This window comes from Lycium barbarum, chromosome 8 (assembly GCF_019175385.1).
Source record: "Lycium barbarum isolate Lr01 chromosome 8, ASM1917538v2, whole genome shotgun sequence".
Taxonomy (NCBI): domain Eukaryota; kingdom Viridiplantae; phylum Streptophyta; class Magnoliopsida; order Solanales; family Solanaceae; genus Lycium; species Lycium barbarum.
Genome location: NC_083344.1, coordinates 92,019,871 through 92,041,044, shown reverse-complemented (window position 1 = coordinate 92,041,044; position 21,174 = coordinate 92,019,871).

Sequence of the window (21,174 nt, the reverse complement as noted above, 5' to 3'; positions counted from 1 at the left end):
GCAGGTGACATCACCTGCGACTCGCAGGTCAGACCTGCGATTCGCATGTGGGGTCGCAGGTCGTGCCAGTGAGTAAAAAAAAAAAAAAAAAATTCTTTCCTTTTCTATTTTTATGTTTTGTTTTGATTATGTGCAGCGAGGACACTGCAACATTTATAGTTGGGGGTGGCATGTGCTAGCACATTATATTTTGGAACTTTATAAAGGAAGTTGGAATAATTGGGGAAACTAGTATGCAAAGGAAGGAGTGTTGTTTTGAAATGAAGAGGAAAGTGGACGAAAGGTTTTGTGTAGTGTTCAAGGAGGGCGTAGTCACTTGTATCCCAAATACTTATCCTACCCTTCCCTAAGCCTACATTACAAGCTTAAAAAGTCCCTATGTGATCTCCAACTAAATGTTCTTGAGTTAGTGATAAACGAAAATAAAGGCAAGCTTATGGTGTGATATTTGTTAGCACTAGAACTTCTTTGTTGAGTGTGAGCGACTTTTGTGTATTTGTCCCTTGTGTCGTTGCTGTGAATATTGTGATTTTGGGACTTTCTTTCTTGTGAGGGCATATGGATTACGATAGAGTGGTGATGTTCAAAAATTCCAAGTTGAGTCAAGTGAGCATATCTAGCAAACTAGTGGTTTTGAGTCACTTATTGAGACTTGAGTGTTGTTGCTTGATTATTTTAAATCTCTATTGCATTCTTGAAATTGTATTTTGAATGAGGGAGTTATTTGGTTGAAGCTTCACATGCTTGTAGCCTAATTGTTGGTACCAACCAAAGTCATGCTTTTGTGCTTAAAATGGATCCTCATTGAGATTTTGGTTTTAGTTTGCTTGAGGACAAGCAAAGACTTTAAGTTGGGGGTGTTGATGAGTCGTGAAATTACGCGATATTCGACGCTAATTCCTTAAGCTTTTGTGACTCCTTAAGCACTTTTGTTGTTACTTTTTGTGTTTCTATGTTGTTTTGTAGGAAAAGATGCCCGAAGAGCATAAAAGAGCAAAATGGATCAAAATGGACCAAAATGGAACAAAATAGAGCAAAACAAGCCAAGTAGCTGAAATGAGTGATCGGAAGATACCAAGTGAAAAGAAAGTCAAAAAAGAGGTCAAACTGGACATTTTTGCAAAACTGTCAAAACTGGACAGTTTTGCAAAAACGGGACAGATTTGCAAAACTGTCAAAAAGTGGACAGTTTTGCAAAAACGGGCAGAATTGCAAAAACAGAAATATGGGGGCAGATTTTGACATTTTTTGGACTTGGAAAAATTGGGGGGAGCTACAAAAGAGAGGCTAGGGCAAAACATTTTCTATCTTTGGTCATTTTGCAAGTTTTGGAGGCTAGGGTTTCACCTACACAATTGGAAGAGAAGATTTGAGCACTTTAATGAGATAATTCTTAAACCTTTCTTCAATTCCTTGTTTTGTATTGAATATTTTAGTGTGTAGTATTTCATTTCTAGACTTGAATCTCGTTTATGAAAGTATTCTTGATTAAAGTTTGGTTTGAAACTCTTGTTATGCTTATGTATTGAATGATTCTTATTGCTATTGAAGTGTGTCTTTGTTGATTTAATTAATCTCGTTCTTGAATGTTTCCAAAGGGATTAGCTAACCCTAGGACTCACCCATTTACTTAGATTGAGCTTGGAAAAGGAAATCTAGGTTGGGAAAGATTAATTAACAAGAATTTGGGTCATTAAACTCATCTAATAACTTGAGCTCGGAAGAGGATAGTTACTTGAGGTTAAATTGATTGTGCCTAATATCACACTCTAAGGCTTGGAAAAGCTTAGAGTGAAATTCATTGATTTGGTTGGAAGACTTTCAATGAGATTTTAGATATCATTATCTATTGACATAAACCCATTCTTAGTTGTAAAATCGTGAAATACATTGGATCGTTACTTGAGTGTAATTTCCTTTGTATCCAAACTTGTGGCCATTGATCATTTTACTTGCTTTCTAGGTTAGTTTACATTTCCGCATTAGTCATAATTTTCTCAAAAACCCAAAATATTATCCATCGTTTGGCTTTAGCGTAGTTGGTGAAAGTTCCTTACTTTCTTAATCGCCTAGCATATTGTTCCCTGTGGGATCGACCCCGACTCATAGTTGGGTAAATATATTGCATACGACCGTGTACACTTTCTCTTTGAGGAGTGTATTTGGACGTTATCATGTTTTAAATTTCCATTCACTATGATGATTGCAAAAGAAAAGTCAAGAAAATTCTACAAGTACCAGGTATTTTTACAACCCTTCTCAAATATATACCCTCTTCTTTCATTTAATTTCTGGCCGTGAGCTTCATGTCGTGGTGTAGTTAATTTCTGGCCGTGAGCTTGTACAGTGAGCCGTGAGCTGGGTTAATTTCTGGTGTAGTTAATTTCTGGCCGTGGGCTTGTACAGTGAGCCGTGAGCTGGGTTAATTTCTGGTGTAGTTAATTTTTTGGCCGTGAGCTTGTACAGTGAGCCGTGAGCTGGGTTAATTTCTGGTGTAGTTAATTTTTTGGCCGTGAGCTTCATTTAATTATTATCTTTTGAAATTTCTGTATTTGGTTAAAAGTTTTAAATTTTCATGTTAAATGTGAGTCTTGAAAATTTTAGTTTTGTTTCCTTTTTTAGGAGTGTATGCCATAGAAGCAGTTCAATCTTTACTCACAAGACTACACAAGTCCAGTCTCGAACAAGTTCTCTCTGTTAAAATGTCAAGCACATCCTCGTCTGTTTCTTCTCCTCAACAAGTTCAGTCTCGAACTTGTAAGTGTGGATTGATTGCAAAATATTTTACTGCTATGACTCCTGAGAATGGTGGACGTCGATTCTACAAATGTCGTCTTCCTGCGTCAAAGTCTTGCGGTTATTGGGATTGGATTGATGATAAACTGCCACCTCATGTGTCTACGATGATCCATAACCAAAAAGTTGAATTGGATTTAATTCGGAAGGAAAGAAATCATTTGAAGAAGATCCTGGAGGGTATGGGTGGTATTGAAAGCCAAGAACCGAACAAAGTATCCAACGTCGATTCATTGAAGAATATGGATGCGACTGAAATTTCTGATTTGAAGAAAGTTTCTACGTTGGAGGATAAAGTGTCAATGTTGGAGTTGAAGAGTGGTCTCGAAAGTTCAAATTTGAAGAAAGTGGAAACCTTGGAGTTGAAAGTTCACAAATTGATAAGCTTGCTTCTAATGTCTTGGGCTGTTATTGTTGGTTTTGTAATTGCCAAGATAATGTAGTGTAATTGTATTTTGTTGTAACTGCCATATTGGAGGAAGTGTGTTTACAGTTTAGTTGACAGTCTTGAAGGTCTTTTTCTATGTTTCAAGAAGCCTCTTTTGGGATTTCCTTAGAATAATTGATATTTCTAGTTTATTAGTACATCTGCTAAGATTACTAGTTATATTTTGCCTCATTTTGAGATATACATGCATCTAAATCTTAGTTTTGTTGGAGTTACTGATCTTGAAAAGTGATGTTCTGGTGTCCTTGTAATTAGCAGTCTTTCTAGACTTGGTTGTAGAGAGTATTTAGTTGAATTAAGTTACAGTCCAGGTTGCAAATTGAAAGATGCATATATTTCACTTCGTGCAAGTGTGGAATCAATGCTAAACATAGCAATTTGCTTAATAGGTTCCATCGTTGGTTAATCTACTGTCGTCTTGACTGTAGTAGCCAATGCGGTAGATTTCTGTTTCTCTAAGAGTAAGATACTGACTATAAAACAGTGCATTCCTGCCTGTTGGATGAGCTTGAGCAGTAGAAATCAAGCACAAGCCTCGGGCAACCAATGGTGTAGCTGATGCTTAGGCTAAACATGCCTACAAACCAATGGGTTGTTATTCTAACGTAGTCTGCTGTAAATGTAAAATGTTTGCAGCAATGGCTGAAAGTATGTCTCATGACCTGATAAAATGGCATCTGCACTTGATAAATAAGTTTACTTGAGTTCAACAATGACATTGTCATATATTTTGCAAAATGTTCGACAAGACTACTACATTGACATACATGGAAACCCACAAAAACTAAGCACCCAAATTTTTTTGAAGTGAATCAATACAGCCACTTCTAAGACTGATTCACAACAAAAAATAGCAAAATATGACGTTTAATTGTGCCATTACATAGCATTGAAAAAATTAAAAACAAACAACTACTTGAACCAAGTCACTTATGCCCTAATGCTTGCCCCTCTTTGCCTTCAACTTTCCAATTTTCTTCTCCTTTGCTACTTCCAATTGATTTGACGTCACACATGGTTCACCTCTCCAACCCAACTTTCTTGGTGAGTATGACAGATTAGTAGGCCTACTCACACCATTCTCATCTCCCCTGAAGCCAATTTTCCTTGAACCAGTTGGTGGCTGATGCATCTTTTTTCGTTGAAGCCTAGTTTTAGCTTCAGATATCACCGTAGGCCTAAGAAGAGGCTGCTCATCTTCATCATCAATTTCGGCATCATCATCTTCATCAACAAGTGCTCTTAAAGGTGCGTTGTTTGAAGTTGAAGTAGCTTTGGCTTTGGATTTTCTCTTTGATTTTAAAGGTCCAACACCTTCAGAGATTGGTTGGCTGTTATGTTGACCGGAAGAGGCATTCAAGCCAGAGTTGGGCATGAAACTGATTTCAGAATCTTGACTGGCTTGGGGTGCTGACAAGGGCACATCTTGGACTGTTTGTGCACCTCTTTGAAGCTACAAATATTGTCAAGTTAGACATTTAAATAGGATAGTGTAAACATTGAATAATTAAAGGAAATTTTTTTTTACCAGAGGGCATATTCTTTTGTTGTGGTCTGTTGCACCACAATGCCCGCATGTCATTTTCAGATCTTTTCTTGAATTCTTCCACAGCCCCTCCCTCATCCTTGCCTCATTTTTTCCCTTGCTCTCGTAATCTTTGGTCTGCCAACTATTTTACGTATTTGTGGTGGCTCCATAGCATGAGATGGATCAACTTTCCAGAATTTGTCACCTCTAACAGGTTGTATCTTACGCATGTACACCAACATGTGAGCCTCTTTTGAATACCACCAATGCATCTCATTAAGTGGTTCTTGTTTGTTATGAAGTAAAGCTTTAATGGCACGAGGACATGGAATTCCTGTCAAGTCCCATGTCCTACATGTACACTTCTTCCTAAGTAGATCCACAACATGCTTATCAGAACCCTCAACCACCGCATACCCTAAGTCTCCATTACCTTGAACTTGACTGCCTTGTGCAATGATTCTGAAATCATTATACAAATCCATGACATATGGGCTGAAATCTCCAGTCCAAGTTCTTGCCTCATCTTCAAGATCTTTCAATCTAGTCATCACCTATTTATAATATTCAAAATAAATGAGACACAGTAGTAATTAAAAGGAACAACATTTTTATAACATTCACCTAATAGCCACATTCTTCACTTTTTATCTGTTTCTTTTGTCTACATCCCTTTGTTCTCTTTTTTTTTTTGTACTAGTAGTAGCTCTACCTATCATGGAACACTAACAACAACAAAACTATCTTCACCAACAACATATGACAAACAACAACATAGAAAATGGTGGCAGCAAAACCAACAACAGCAGTAGCAGCAGTTTCATGTGCAGGCAAAGCAGTACTAGGTGGACACCTACAAGGGACCAGATAAGAATATTGAAGGATCTTTACTACAACAATGGAGTTAGGTCACCAACTGCTGAGCAGATTCGGAGGATCTCTGCTAAGTTGAGACAGTACGGAAAGATTGAAGGCAAGAATGTGTTTTATTGGTTTTAGAACCATAAAGCTCGTGAAAGGCAAAAGAAGAGGCTCATTGCAGCAACTGCAGCAACTACACGTACTGTAGCAACTGCAGCAACTACACGTACTGCAGCAACTGAAAAATACACGTACTGCAGCAACTAATCAAAGACTACTCCAAACGACCAATTCAGCTTTTCAAACATAATTAGAGTTAGGCAGTCACATTCAAAGCCTTTTTTTTCAAGAAAAATAAATCAAATCCTATACAAATCTTAAACTTTAGTGCTAAAAATGAACTGGGTCCAATTCGTTTTCTATGAAATGGGTTGAAGGGTTTTGTTTTCTATTAAATGGAAAGGGGGCGGGTCGGGTCGGGGGTTGGGGGGGACTTGGGTAATCCGGTCAATATTGCAAAAGTTAATTAGTTAATTAATTTTATAAGCCAACCAAAAAAATATTGCCACGTGTTTAATAAAAAGCTTCTGTTAGCAATAAGGGTATTTTAGACCCAATAGGTGGATGGTAAGGGTATTTGGAGGCTAAAAGGTGGATGGAGGGTATTTTTGCACCATTTTCAATAGTTCGAGGGTATTTTAGACCCTTTTCCGATAAAACATAAAAAGGGTTGAGTCATTCAGATCATGCCATCATGCCACGTGTTCGGGGAAAAGGGGTCGTTAAAGGGAGGGGCATATTTGATAAAAATACTAACGGCGAGTACATATCATCGAAAAGGCAAAAGGAGGATGGATACAACTATTTCGGGTTAGCACAGGGGTATATGCAACCCTTTTCTATTTTGCAGGGAAAAGAGAAGAGAAAAGGGTCAAAAATGCCCCTCTACTTTGGGAAAAGGACTAAAAATATTCTTCGTTACAAATTTGGGACAAAAATACCCCTCTGATCATTAAAGTTTTCAAATATACCCCTATCTTAAGGGAAATCCACAAATCCAAAATAATCCGATTTCAATTTTAAACCTGACCCAGCTACATCAAAAAGCCCATATGCAACCAACTTGTTCCTGAGTCCTACATTTAGAGCTACTAGGCACAGGAGCGAGTAACCATATGGGTTTTTTATTTAGTAGGGTCGGGTTTAAATTGAGCGGTTTAAAAATGAAATCGGGTTATTTTGGGAATTTTCGTTAAGACAGGGGTATATTTGAAAACTTTAATGACGGAGGGGTATTTTTGACCTAAATTTGTAATGGATGATATTTAACCCTTTTCCCAGAAAAGAATCGCTAATCTATCTATCTATCTATATTATTATAAAAGCATGAATAAAAATGTTGGTTGACCAAAATATCCTTCAAAGATTGATCGACTTTTTTACCCTTTAAAAACTAAAAAATCCTTAAAGAAACAATTCAATGTTGGATATAATTGTAAAATTACAGATTTTCCCAATATTTAGGAATTCAAATTTAACTAAGAGTTAAATCCTAAACCTTTATGGTGATTGGTGAATTATGTTAACTTTCGATAATACCCACAATGGTTAAAATTGTAGTATTAACTCAAGTTGATTTTTAAAAGGATTCAATTCATATCCGCAGTAATTGTTTAATTAGAGTTATTTTAGAGTTAACTAAAGTTGAACTCTAAAAAAGTAAATATTGTACAAAAAATTAAAATATTTTATTTACAGAGTCCAAGTCGAAATATAAATAGAGTTCAAAACCAACATGTTAATTGTTAAGAATGGTTAGGAAATAAATATGTTAGAACGAAATAGTTATATTATAGATTTATATGCTATAGCTATTACTTAGTATATATTGAAAATTTGAAAAGTTAGTATCACTATAAAATTTCGAATGTTAAATTTTCTAATAATATCTTTTACCTTACAATTAAAATTAGTGTCTAATAACATTTTTGTACCTTATAAAACAACTATAATGTAATTACAAGTAATATGATTTAACCTTTTTTGTGATAATTGATGGGGAATAACGTACAGCGTAGGTTCGTAGAGATTGGTTATTTTAAAAGCATGAATATAAATGTTGGTTGACCAAATTCCTTCAAATATTGAACGACTTTTATACCCTTAATTATTTTGTTACTTTGGACAAGAATATACAAGAACACAATTAGAATAGTGCACGTTAGGATAAAAATTGTAGTTGATTAGGAACTCAATTAACTATAATAAATTCTAATCCTATTAGGAACTTAATTAACTCACGTGTAAGATTTGTTTGGACAACAATGACACTTCGACTAATTTTAGGGTTCCAACTTCCACGTAAATAGTGAAAACAATTGAATTTGAGTTGCAGAAAGTTTGGAATAACATAGCTTAAGATGTACTAATGAAGCAATTTTGAAATATTCAATAATCGTGCTCTAATATCTACTGCCTTGTGATATTCTTGGGGTTTTAAACTTAACAATTTTATAATAATCAGAAAAATCATTATTTCAATTTTCAATTAAGTGAGAATTTGATTCAATGACGAAGAATCTCTTATTAGCTAAAACCAACGGGCATCAGCTGAAAAGTTTATTACTTTTCAAAGACATACATAGGACAACTTAAAGGAGATCCAGTCATACTATTGTGAATTTCTACAACAATTTTGAAGCTGAAAATCTAATAAAAACTCTTACTTATAATTTTAATTTATTTCCTAATAATTATATTTTAATTTTTTTAGTTATGGACTAAAATCTGTAGGATTTAAATGCTATGATTCATAATGATTTTAAGGACCAAAACTTCCTATAATTGAGTTGTTGGTTTGATATGCAAATTCACTTTAGATTACTATTTAATTATAATCCTGATATTTTACAAAGTGTCTTTTGATTCAAAGCACATGCTAATAATTGATATGGTATTAACGTGAGAGGCGCGTTCGTAGGAACTAGTATTATTATAAAGGCATGAATATAAATGTTGACTTTTATCCCCTTAATAAGCATTAATCCTACTTTCTTTGGACATCTAAAACGTTACTAATATTCATTTGGGACATATATAGTCCTACTACTACTAGGAACTAACTATTTCATTTTCATTAAAGTTTATTAGGAACTTATTCTATTTAAGCTAGAAAATCACTATGAACAAATTAAAGAAAGAAGGCATGAGATATTAGCTTTTAACAAAACTATACCTTTTTCTAGAGGGAATGATGGGAGAAAATTCATGTGATGATATATCACATAATCCTATATATACAGTGGTACCATTTTTATTTAAAGTGGACATACAGTTATCACCTAATTATAATCAATTACCATAAGGTATTAGTCGTATAGTTGTTGTCTATAGTGGTACTCTGTATTTTACTGATGATAATTTTATAGACATTCTATTCTTTATTTGAGTTGGTTTCAAACTCTTTTACTTTAGACCGTAAATGTTAGAATTTTATCCAACCTTCTATTATTTTTTTGAGTTGATTTCAAACTCTTTTATTTTAGGCACTAGATATTAAAATATAACAAAATTATAATTTACAGGCATTTAAGTCATAGTAGATAAACAAGTAAATTTCAGTGATTGTTATTTAACTTTGAGTTTATCACATAAAAGTCACTTTTTTATTGAAGTGTCATGTCATATTTACGAGGGTCATTTGCATGATTGCCCTTCAAAGGCACTGGTCTTTAATTTTTGTCCTTCGCTAAAAATTCCTTGATTTCGGGTTTAAACCACCGCTCAGTCAAAAATTCTTTTTACAAAAATCACAAGGTAGAGTTTTGCATTGAAAACTCTGCCCGAGGTGCAAAACTCTGCCTTGCGATTTTTATTTTTTTTACTGGGCTAGGGTTCGAATCCAGAACCTCGGAGTATTAGACGAAGGGCAAAAATTAAAGACCACCAATTTGAGGGGCAAAAATTAAAGACCAATGCCTTTAAAGGGCAATTGGCACAAAAAATGTATTTACGATACAAAGTATAAGAATTTAGGTGCGATTTACTTTATAGTTAACTTGCCAAAGTTGGATGACATTTACGTTATAAAAGATGGAAAGTAATTTTGTGTGATAGACTTTAAGTTGGATGACTTTTACATAACAAAAAATGAAAAAGTGTTATTTGTGTGATAAATTTTAAGTTGGATGAATTTTACGTTACAAAAAATGGAAAAGTTTTTTTTGTGCGATAAACTTTAAGTTGGATATCTTTTATGTAAATAAAAAATAAAAAAAATAGAAAGTGACTTTTTTTTGTGATAAACTCAATGTTGAATGACCATTGGTTAAGATAGTTTTGTGGAAACCAATACGGATATGCTTAAATAAAATAGGAGGATGAGAAAAACAAGAATAGCTATCATAAAATCAATTGATTATCTTTTGCAAGTCGGAAGCATGGGGTGCAGATTGGTGAATTGTGATATATACTTATTTATGGATTGTTTGGATATACTTTTGTTTTATGTATGTACTTGATTTTTTTAATAGAAAATATTATTATATCTTATTTTTGTGATCAACTTAATTTTTATAAAATTAATAACTAAATATTCTTAAAACTGATTGATATTAATTTTGTTTACTGATGATTTTCAATAATTTTGTATCTATAAGTGACAACAAATAAACATATGATCACTTAATCTCTAATATTGGATTATCTTAGTCGTAACATGTTTTCTATATGGGAAAAAAGAAAAAATATATCGAAAATATTAATTTCATAGAAGTATTAATTAGATAGAATGCTATTCTATAGTATATATTTTTGTAACTCATAAACTAAATATATATAATTACAAAATACTCCCTCTGGATAAAAAAAAAAGTGTCCACTTAGCATTTTTTCCTGGATCAAGAAAAGTGTCCACTTATCAAATCAAGAAAGAATTAATCTTGTTTTTCCAGATTTGCCCCTATTAAGTGTTATATGATCAAATCTCAATGCCTATTTAATTAGGGGTAGTTTAGTCAAATTACTTATTTTTGTCTAGGAGTTAGTATTTTCTTAAGGGGTATGCAAATGGCTAAGTGGAATCTTTTTTTTATCCGGAGGGAGTATTATCTAAGGTTCTTACTATGATTGAGATTGATCGGGAATAACGTGCAACTGCACGTTTATAGAGACTAGTATTATTTTAAAAACATGAACATAAATGTTGGTTGATAAAAATATCCTTCAAATATTGAATGATTTTTATACCCTTTTATAAACAAATTAATTATTCAACAGATAATTCTATGTTGGATAAAATTGTATATTTACAACTTAGAGATTCAAAGAATAATATACCTAAACCGAATTTACACGGACTTTTAATCCTAATCAAGTTTAAACTCCACAAATGTTATGTCCCACCTATTCATGAGGTTTCAAACTAAACCAATTCAGCAATTTTAAGCAATTTTTTTCCATTGAATGTCTGCGGTATTGTTACGAAAATAGCAGCAATCCGCGTTCTTAAATTCACCTCATTATCTTTCTTTTTATTTTTTTTATTTTTCGGGTAATATTATAAGATATAAATGGATAATTAGATCTTCCGCCTCTAGTATGTTGATTTGTTTCCCAAACGTAAAGCTTTTGATCAGTTTGTGTTCGTGACAATAAGATATCATATCATTTTTTGCCTTTGCTTTATCTTTTTGGTTAGCAGAATTTGTCTTTTCATGACAAAGACTATCGAAATGAAAGTTAGTAAGATCTCTATAACCAGTTCTGCTTCATGCATTCAACAATTTTTTTTCATTAACTTATGTTTTATCTATCCCTTTTATATTTATGCAGTTGTTATCATACATAAATGATCAAATCTATCTTTTATGTATGTTTTCGTGGAATTGATAGGTCAGAAACTATTATGACTAGTAGGAAGAACTATAGTGCAATAAGTCTCTTTAACCAATCTAATTTCTTTTATCATTTATGTATGTGTTCATGAAAGTGATAGGTTAAAAACAATTATGAACAGCAGGAAGAGCTATAGTGCAGTAAGTCTCTTTAACAGATCTAATTTCTTTTATGTACTTTATTTTTAGTCTACGTTGTCATGCTAAACTATGCTATTTCATCTACTAATTGGTGATTATATTGCCATAAGTTTTAGTTGGCACAATAATTTATTTTGGCCAAGTTACTAGAAAAATTGTACGTTGAAAATAATAACTAATGGTTGAGAAGTTAATTTGTAGTTTCTTTCTTATTGAATTAACTTTTTATGATCAATATTTATTATCTTCAATTATCTACGTTTTCATTTTATGATTCAAACTCAATTTTCAACACTATTATATATTTTTTTAAAATTTATTATTTTTAAAAAAGACCCTTTTTACTTATACGGTGCAATTTCCGATGAAGGGGTTCGATTGAATATATAACTAACTTGGCTAATTTATTCGTTTTTGCATGTTAAGAAGATGCCTCATTATTTTGTATTCAACTATATAGTTACTGTAAATAACATTTATTTATCTATTTAAATGAATATTACATTTATTTCGACGTCAATTGCTATTACGCGTATATAATTCGTTCTTATTCTATACAATTACTTTTAACAACAAAAACAACATATTTAAAGCTAATTATTTTTTTATAAGGCAGAATAGCTCGGGACCCCCCTAAACTTGTTGATTTTTATTCGGTGAACACCTAAATTATGCGTTGACTTAATTACCCCCCCCCCCCCCCCCCCCGAACTTGGTAATATAATAGTCTCGACCCCCCTAGACGCTGACAACCTCTTGACGTGTGACACACGCACTGCCACATGGATTTTTTTGTCCATGTGGCATTTTTTAAGGATAAAATATATATTTTTTACCTTTTTAAGTTCACCAATTATTTAGACCATCTTTTTCGGGCCAAATCTGTAAAAAAAAAAAAGAACTTGAAACAACAATATTTTGACCATACTTTTTTTTATTTGGCTAAAGATAGGGATATTCTAATCAAGTTATTTTTATATATTTGGCCAAGAAAAGAAGAAATACACAGTTAAAGCAAATAATCATTGTATCTAAAAAGAAATAAATAAAATATCAACCAAATATTTTAAGAATTTGACCCCAAAAAAATAATGCAGAGTTGAAATAAATAGTAATTGCATGAAAAGAAAAATACACAATTATTTTTTTTAGAAAATGCACCGTCTAAACTTCATTACTTTTGTTAAACCTTCTTTTTATTTGGCTAAAATAAATAGAGTTTCAACTAAGTTATTTAGGTTTGGATCCAAAAAAAGAAAAAAAAATACATAGTTGAAATAAATAGTCATTATATCTAAAAAGAAAAAAAATACAATTGGGATAAAATATGTAATGAATATTAAGAAAAACCAAAAAGAAACACAATTGGAAAAAATAAATCATTATATTGATTATATGACGATTAATAGTTGAAAAATACTCCACTTGGAAGCTGATTTTTCAATTTTTGACCCATCCACGCGCCTAAAAGAGAGTGTGTTCACGCTTTTTGCCACATCAGCGTCTAGGGGGGTCGAGACTATCTTATTACCAAGTTCAGGGGGGTAATTAAGCCAGTTTAGGTGTACACCGAATAAAAATCGACAAGTTTAGAGGGGTCCTGAGCTATTCTGCCTTTTTATAAACACAAAATACAAGTGCAACCAAGGGTGGAGCCAGTAAGGGCCAAGGGGGTTCATCCGAACCTCCTTTGGCGAAAAATTACACTGTATATACAAAGTAAAATTATTTTTTATATATATATAGTAGACATTGAACCCCCTTGGCTTTTTCGTTTGTCTACTTCTTTATATTTTTGGACACCCTAAGTTAAAATCCTGGCTCTGCCACTGCATGCAACGCACGTACGCTGAAACTAGTATATATATATATATATATATATATATATATATATATATATATCATTGGAAACTCATTAATATTCAATCACTAAATAACATTATGTTCATAATAATTCTAATTTCAATAATCAATCGTAAATTTAAGCACACTTATCAAGTGATCGTTCTGAGTAAGATATATAATTTTTTTTTTCTTTCAAATAATTGGAATTGAAGAAATTATTGAGCAAACTGTTAAGGATATAATAAAATTGGAGGATGCCAAAGTCACTCGTGAAGAGACACTTTGTGCACTATCCACAAGTGAAGATGAATGTGTTAATTAAGATTAAAATATCTAATCCCTCTTCTTCTTCAAAATGGATCAACTATTTAATAACAACACAATATAAAGGGAAGAACTACCAAAGTTGCAACATTAGATGATTTGTGTGAATTGACATATCTAATGTATGTAAAATTGTACTAACACCGGCTCCATTGGATATTGACAAATGACGACACGTTTGGCATAATTTTGTTTGGTTTTTGAAAATTTAATGACAAAATATTTTGAGGTATCCGTTCGTTTTAAGAAATTGTTCAGTCATATATAAGAAATTAAAAAAATTGCGCTCTTAATACCTAGCTAAAATAATTCTATTAACCTAGATTACTAGTACGAGTATTTAGAATTTTGTGTATCACTTGGTAAAGTGGGATAGAAAAACTATGATTTCCCCTATAATTTACCTGAATTGTATGCTAGCGCATATACATTTATCAAAATATATTTAACTTCTTCCGCAAATAAATGTCTGATATTCTTTTAACTTTTCTTAATAAATATTTTCAGTATATAATGAAAATAAATATAATATATAGTCACTAGGTTAATCCTAGTGTTGGATTATTTTGCTCATAACATATTTTTTCATATAGGAAAAACATAAAGGATATATACCAAAAACATTTTTTAATGGGAAGTATTGAGTGGATACGATCACATAATATTTTTGTACCTCAAAATAAATTATATGTAATTTCAAATAACATTATATTACCTAACATTTGTTATAATTGTTAGAGAATAACGTGCGAGACATGTTCATAGAAACTAGTCTATACTCCCTTCGGATAAAAAAAAAAGTGTCCACTTAGCCATTTGCACACCCCTTAACAAACTACTCACTCCAAGAAAAAAAAAATGTAAATTGACCAAACCACCCCTAATTAAATAGGCATTGAGATTTGATTACATAACACTTAATAGGGGCAAATCAAAATATGTAAATTGACCAAACCACCCCTAATTAAATAGGCATTGAGATTTGATTACATAACACTTAATAGGGGCAAATCTGGAAAGATAAGGTTAATTTTTTCTTGATTTCATAAGTGGAAACGTTTTTTGACCCAAGAAAAAAAGGCTAAGTGGACACTTTTTTTTTATCCGGAGGGAGTATTATTTTAAAAGCATGAATATAAATGTTGGTCGACTAAAATATCCTTCACATATTGAACGATTTTTATACCCTAATAAGTTCTAATCCTATTTCTTATGAAACATATATACTTCATAAACCTAACCAAAACTTGAACGACTCTTATACCCCTAATAAACTTATTCCTATTTCTTTTTAACATACTTCTTAAGCCTAAAAACCTAAAAGAATAATAATATAAAATTGATTATTAGGAATAAGAGTTGATGAAGTATTTCCATGAAACGTGTATTAGAGTTGGAGAAAGAACTTTGTTGACAATAAAATTCGCATCGAGAAAATAATAATCAAGACAGGAAAATATCGCAACATCGTTATATTTGATTTCAAATATGAGTGTTACAATCTCTATGAATCATCTGATTCTTCTTTACAAATATAAATCCAAGGGCTTTTGAGCTTGATCTTTAGATATTTGAAACTTAATAGAGGAGTGCTTGAATGCTTGCAACTTGTAAGAAACTTGTAGTGTTTGATCCACGAGCTCCTTCTGGCTTCTTGTTTGAATTCTCCTCCCTCCTTTGAATTATGAGACCCCTATTTATAGTTGTAGGATGGAACAGTTGTGATAAGGACAAACCCTTTCTGACCAATCAGAATGAAGTGACATGAGCACGTTTGATTGGCTGGAACATGTCACTTGTACAGTAGGCATGTTGCATCATTTTGACACGTGGCATGATCATATTGGCTCCTTCGTTTGACTTGGCGTGCCGCATCATTTGACACGTGACACCAATTTGGTCCTGTAGGAAGATGACATCTTGAGCTTAGCAAAGTGAGCTTATCATTTGTAGCACGATTAAATGGGCTAGCCCAACGCATTTGGACTTTTTAATTAAATCCATATTCATTGGACTTGAATAATTCACCCAATTATATTAGCCCATAATTTATTTTATCGGACTAATATATCTTGAATATAATCCGAATCTCATTTGAATTTAAATGAAAATTTCATTATCTACAATTGCCTCTACTTCAAAACTTGTTGAGGTAGGAATATGTTGGAACTCCGAAACAAGATTTTGAAGTCGAAAAGAACTATAATCTCACATGAAGATATTTTGCTTGAGAATTCCTTGTCGGCAGAAAAACCCATGCCCGATTCTTCCATCTCAATTTTAGTCAAATAAGAGTCTAATTAATGAATCAATTGACCCCTACTTAATTTATGTGTCCATCGTGAATCGAGCAATTGGTAGGAATCTTTTAAGCATGGCACACCATACAGTTGTTGCTTCTAACAAGGAAACATACAAGTAACTTGCTGCATTGGAACTTAGTAAAAAAGATCGGAGCTAATGTTCCAACAATGACTCATCATGCTCTTTCAATTCTAGTTGATTAAGGACACCGGTAACCATCTTTTTTGATAAATTCCCATATCCCACATCGAAATAATGCTTCCAGACAGCCTCCCTTCATTAGCTATATATAGCACCATATTCTTCAATTGTAGCAATCAAGACCCATCGTCCTCAATCTTGTTCCAGTCCGTCTTCGACAGGTATTGTATTTTTCTTTCTGTTTTCTTCTCTGTCATTTTTTTTTGGTGCTTGTAGGCAAACAAGGCGAGATACAGTTCTCGAGGCATAATGACGATATCCATATCGATGAAGTATCCATTACAACATAACATCCAATATCGATGAAGTGTCCTTATCAACATAATATCCTTATCGATGGAATGCCCATATTGACGGAATATCCATTATTGACGGAATGCCCTTATCATCATAATATCCTTATCGATGGAATGCCCATATTGACAGAATATCCATTATCTATGGAATGTTCATATCGACGGAATGCCCTTATTGATGTAATATCCTTATCGATGGAATGCCCATATTGACGGAATTGCAAGCAGCAAATCAACGGCGCCAAATGTCCATATGGATAGCTTTCCCTTATGATGGAATATTCATATCAGTGGAACTCCCATATTGACGGAATGCCTTTATCGATGGAGTACCCTTATCAACGGAATATTAAAGAACAAATTCACGACACCAAATTTCCATATCGACGGAACATCAAATAAATCCGCGATGCCAAATATCCATATTGACGGAATATCAACCAGCAAATCAACAACGCCAAATATCCATATCAACAGAATATCGAAGGACAAATTCACAAAAAAGCCAGCTTAAGGTGCAAAAGGACTAAACTATTCCACCTTTATGCATGGAAATTTAGAGATCCTTTTAAGGAAAAATCCGCCAAAGGTCAGCTTAAGGTGCAAAGGGACTAAACTAGTCCACCTTAAGGCATGAAAATTTAGAGATTCTTTTAAGGATAAATCCGCCAGAGGACAACTTAAGGTGCAAAGGGACACACTAGTCCACCCTTAGGCATGAAAATTTAGAGATCTTCAGCTTGAAGACTATACTTGGTGATCTTTGAAGGCTTCAACTTGCCATGTGGTGGCTTTGAGATTCTGATAATGTCTAAATCTATTCCTCAAAGAGAAAGTGTACACAATCGTATGCAGTATAATTTACCTAACTATGAGTCGGGGTCGATCCCACAGGGAACAATATACTAGGCGATTTAAACAAGTAAGGAATTATCACCAACTACGCTAAGCCAAATACTTTTTCAATATTTGATTTTTGTTTTAACAACTAACTAGAAAACGGGTAAAATGATCAATGGCCACAAGTATGGATACAAAGGAAATTACGCTCAGGTAACGATCCAATGTAATTCACGATTTTACAACTATGAGTGAGTTTAGGCTAATTAGATAATGATCTCTAAAATCTCATCAAAAGTCTCTCGACCAAATCAATGAATTTCACTCTAAGCTTTCTCAAGCCTTAGAACGTGATATTTTAAGCTCAATCAATATAATCTCAAGTAGCTTTCCCATCTCTAGCTCAAGTTATTAGATGGGTTTTAAAGCCCTAAATTCTTGTTAATTAATCTTTCCCAACCTCAATCTTCCTCTCTCGAGCTCAAATCGAAGTAAATGGGCGGGTCTTAGCAGTGGCGGATCTAGTATTTTAACTCAGGGGTTCGAAAAAAATAACAAAAGCTAAATATAAAAAATAATGTTGTTGATGGGAATCGAACCTATAGCACTTGAGACAATTTTGAACACCCTAGACCACTTGAGATAACCTTTTACATTTATTGAGGGTGTTCAAAAGCTAATATATATACATAAACACAAAAAATCTACCCCATATATACACTGTAAATTTTTGCCGAGGGTGTTCGAACACCCTCGGTTGGCTGTGCATCCGCCCCTGGGTCTTAGGGTTAGCTAATCCCTTAAGAAACATTAAAGAAAAAGATTAATTAAAACAACAAAGATCCACTTCAATAGAAATAAAAATCATTCAATACATAAGCATAACAAGAGATTTCATCCGACTTTGCAAATGAATATTTTCATAAACAAGATTAAAGTGATGGAATAAAATTCTACACACTTAAATATACAACACAAAGCAAGGAATTGAAGAAAGGGTTAAGAAATTTATCATTCAAGTGCTCCAATCTTCTCCTCCAATGGTGTGGTTGATAATGAACCCTAGCTCCAAGCTTGAAATGTGGCCAAAGATGAAAATGTTTTGCCCAAGTCTTGCTTTTATAGTTCAACAATTTTCCCCATCAAAATATGACAAAAAAAGCCTCCATATTTTCAGATTTTAGAATTTGCAAAACTGGCCCGTTTTTGCAAAACTGTCAACTGGACCGTTTTGCACAGTTTTTTGTCATCTCTTCAATTTGACCTCTTTTGACTTGTTTTCACTTGGTTTCTTCCAAAGCTCTTCTCAATTATATAAAACTATAAAATGGAAGTAAACGACATTAAATGCACTATTTTCCCAATCAAAACATAGCAACAATCTAATATTAAAGAAGAAATAAGTTGGTAAAATACCAACTTATCAGATTCCTACTTGAAGACTCAACGGATTTGAAGACTTCAACTTGAAAATATGGTGGATTTGAAACTTCAACTTGAAGAATGGCTATATTTTAAGACTTCAACTTGCAGACATAGTGGATTTAAAACTTCAACTTGAAGACTGGCGGATTTGAAGACTTCAACTTACAGGCATAGTGGATTTGAAACTTCAACTTGAAGACTTGCAATATTTTAAGACTTCAACTTGCAGACATGATGGATTTAAAATTTCAACTTGAAGACTGGCGGATTTGAGGATCAACTTGAAGACTGGCAGATTTGAAGACTTCAACTCGCTGACATTGTAGATTTAAAACTTGAACTTAGAGACTGATAAATTTGAAGACTTCATGGTGGATTTGAAACTTCAACTTGAAGACTTTCTGTGTTTTAATACTTCAACTTACAGACATGCAAGACTTCAATTTGAAGACTAGCGGATTTGAAGACTTCAACTTGCAGATGCAATGACTTTGGACTTCAACTTGCTGATATGACCACTTGTTAAGAGATTATAGTAATCTCATTGGAGAAACCCATTTGGTAGGGAGATTTGCCCCCATTGGACCATCAGTATTTGGTGAAGGTCTAAATTTCAACAAAAAGATGCTTGTATATATGATTTGTGTGTGCTTGGTTAGGAAGATTTTGTTCCATCATACTTCACTCGAACACTTCATTCCAACATCACACAGAGTGAAGTATTTTTTTTTACTCATGAGATTGAGCTTAGAATGATACTCTAAGCGGCCTACGTACCCGGTGCAGAGGATCAACTCATTCCGTAGTTCAGAAAAAATGATTTTTTTTGTGTCCTAACTTTTGCCTAGGCTGCCTCTTGCGAGGTTTTTGACCTAGCAGACTTTTTTTTGTGTCCTAAATTTTTCCTAAGCCACCTCTTGCAGGGTTTTCAACTTAGCGGACTTTTTTTGTGTCCTAACGTTTTCCTAGGCCGCCTCTTGCGAGATTTTCAACCTAGCGGACTCTTTTTGTTTTGTGTCCTAAATTTTTCCTAGGCCGCCTCTCGCGGGGTTTTCAACCTAGCAGACCCTTTTTTTTGGGGTCGTGCACAGTTTATACTCTTACGGGCCAGGAGTAACATGAAGTTTATACTCATGCGTCAAGGAGCGTTTTAACATGAAGATTTTAGCTCGAATTGAAAAGCTTTGCAACTTGAAGATTTAGCTTAAATTTGAGGAGCTTCAGATTTAGCTCGAATTTGATGAGCTTCGTGATTTGAAAATTTGGCTCCTAATTTGATGAGCTTCGTGACTTTAAGATTTAGCTCAAATTTGTATATATATATATATATATATATATATATATATATAGCTTTGCCACTTGAGATTTAACTCGAATTTGAGGAGCTTTGCGATTTCAAGATTTGGCTCGTAATTTGATGAGCTTTGTGACTTGAAGATTTAACTCAAATTTGAAGAGCTTCGTGACATGCAGTTTCAACTCGTGCATCAACGTGTATTATAACTTACAGTTTAGGCTCGTGATTCGAGGAGCATTGTAACTTGCAGTTTAGGCTCGTGCGATGAGGAACATTGTAACTTGCAGTCTAGGCTCATGCGATGAGGGGCATTGTAACATACAAGGACTCTTCAGCTTCATCTTCAGATTCATACTTTCCCCCACTATGGAGTTGTTCTATATCATCATCTTTGCAAGGCTCACAGACAGGCAACCATTGATCTCCACTTGTAGCCATGCTCAATTCCATATCATGTGCACGGGTCACCAACTCTTCAAATGTATTGGGCTTTATTCCTTGCAAGATGTAGCGAAGACCCCAATTCATGCCTTGAGTGCACATTTCAATGCTAGAAGTTTCACTAAGGCGATCTTTGCAGTTAAGACTCGAAGTCCTCCAGCGATTGATGAAGTCAAGAGCTAGCTCACCCTCAAGTTGGCAGGTGTAAGTTCAATCATACTACGATACGCCTTGTACTATAAAAACGATGTAACGGTTCGCACTTTTCGCGGGCGGGGTTAGCGCTTGGAAAAAGCTACTTCAAAATCATTGGTGCTCTTTCGGACTTTGTTTTAAAAGAGTCGCCACCTAATTTTTAGGAAATTAGGAAAACCGATTTTGAAGGGTTTATTCATACACCGTGAAAAATCCTTCTTAATCCAAAGTTCTAGGTAAAGGTTCTGGTGATCCCTTAAGGAAGGTGTTAGGCACCCTAGTATTAAGGATCCCTACTATACGGTTGACCTTTGAGTTCCAATATGTGAGTATTTGCA